At 38.5% G+C, this 2,227-nt stretch overlaps 1 pseudogene; it reads right to left on the bottom strand.

Moving 5' to 3' along the window:
- Window positions 1-1,801: 1,801 nt before the first annotated feature.
- LOC111759895 (U6 spliceosomal RNA) lies at window positions 1,802-1,901 on the bottom strand (annotated as a pseudogene).
- Window positions 1,902-2,227: the final 326 nt, after the last annotated feature.

Raw genomic sequence — 2,227 nt, 5'->3', positions numbered from 1 at the left:
GATTGTTTTGTAAGTTCACAACTTCTGTAATAAAAAAAATATATTTAAAAAAAAATAGGGCAGATTTGGAGAAAACACACCACATGTAATATATGGACTATAATTAATGGTAAGATTTTGATGATATTCTTTCATAATTTTTTTTTAAGATTTATTTATTTATTTCTCTCCCCTCCCTCCCGGCCCACCCCAGTTGTCTGTTCTCTGTGTCTATTTGCTGCGTGTTCTTTCTTTGTCCACTTCTGTTGTTGTCAGTGGCACAGGAATCTGTGTTTCTTTTTGTTGTGTCATCTTGTTGTGTCAGTTCTCCATGTGTACAGTACCATTCCTGGGCAGGCTAAAGTTTTTTTTGTGCTGGGCAGCTCTCCTTACAGGGCGTGCTTCTTGCATGTGGGGCTCCCCTACGGGGGGGACACCCCTGCGTGGCACGGCACTTCTTGCGCGCATCAGCACTGTGCATGGGCCAGCTCCACATGGGTCAAGGAGGCCCGGGGTTTGAACTGTAGACCTCCCATGTGGTAGACGGACGCCCTAACCACTAGGCCAAGTCCGCTTCCCTCTTTCATAATTTTTAACAAAGTTCTCACAAGAAGGCAAGGTGTTAGCGATGGGTTGATGTATGGGACCCCTGTATAATGTTACATGTTTGTTTTGGAAGTTCACAACTTTTACTATATACTTATTGTTTATATATATTCATGTATGAATGATATAAATAATAATAACAATAATAGGTGGATTGTGGGAAAAAATACCTCAAGTGTAAGATACCACAGTTATTAGTAATATTTTGTGGATGCTCTTTAATCATTTGTTAAAAATGTTCACAACAATGCAAGGTATTGGTGGTGGGGTGAGGTATGAGAGTCCTGTATGATGTTATGCAAGTTTGTTTAGTAAGTTTTACTGTAAACTTATTGTTTATGTATGTTTATGTATGAGTTGCATACTTCAGTAAATTAAAAAAATAAAAAGTATAGGAGGAGAAGTGGATGTGGCTCAAGCAGTTGAGCACCCTTCTCCCACATGGGAGGTCCCAGGTTCGGTTCCCAAAGCCTCCTAAAAAAAGACAAACAATGAGCAGAGATCGAGCAAAAACAATAAGGAACCAATGAGCAAAAACAATGAGCAGACAATAAGCAAAAACAATACAAGCAGGGAGCAGATGTTGCTCAAGCAGTTGAGAGTCTGCCTCCCACATGGTAGGTCCTGGGTTCAGTTCCCAGTGCCTCCTAAAGAAAAAGTAAAACGAAAACATAAACAGAAAATGAGCATTGCTACTAGCCTGGTCTATAGTTTACATTGTAGTTTACGTTTTGTACAGCACAATTTTGTGGGTTTCGACAGAATGTATAATGGCTTGTATCCAACCTTGCAATGTCACACTGGACAATCCAATGTCCCCAAAATGTCCCATGTTACACCTATTCTTCCCTCTCCCCTCCCTCAGAACCTCTGGTGGCCATTGCCTTTATATGAATAATAAAAGTTCTTCCATTGCTAGAATAATAAGTTTAGTTCATAGTTTCATTCCCCCTTTATGTTTGTTCATTCCTTCATCTTGAGGATTTGGGGATGGCGATGCCCACTCTGTTTCTATTTTATTTTATTCAATATGTGTTTTTGGAATTCATAAACCATATCAAACTGCTAGGGTTGTCTTTTCATTTTCAACATGTAGGATTTCTTTATATATGCTGGATATTAAGCCCTTATCAGATAAATGGTTACCAAATATTTTCTCCCATTGAGTAGGCAGCCTTTATCTTTCATTGCTTGCACGTTGGGTGTGAGATTTATGAAAAATATGGAACACTTCACGAATTTAGCTGTCATCCTTGTGCAGGGGCCATGTTCATCTTCTCTGTGCCATTCCAATACATGCTGCTGAAGTGAGCAGCCAAACAAGTTTTGATCAATATTAAGTAGTGTATATTCAAGATTGTTTTCTCCATTAAAAACTCACAGAATAACAATTCTACACTGCCGTGTTTTAGAGATCCATGTATGTTAATCAATTCATATATAGTGTTAATGTCTGTTTCTGGAATTTGAGGAATCTGGTCAGGATGTGTGCTAGAATACAATGCCCGAATCTTAGGGAAAAAAGAAGAGAAGGTCATCAATCTTAAGTCTTAGGTAAACACACTGCAGGATTCTCCATAGGTAATTGTTTGGTTCTTCTTTAGTACATAGAAAGATGTCCATAAAGGTTTGAAATAAAGAA

This window comes from Dasypus novemcinctus, chromosome 5, assembly GCF_030445035.2.
Source record: "Dasypus novemcinctus isolate mDasNov1 chromosome 5, mDasNov1.1.hap2, whole genome shotgun sequence".
Taxonomy (NCBI): Eukaryota; Metazoa; Chordata; class Mammalia; order Cingulata; family Dasypodidae; genus Dasypus; species Dasypus novemcinctus.
This window is presented reverse-complemented; position numbering and strand designations above follow the sequence as displayed.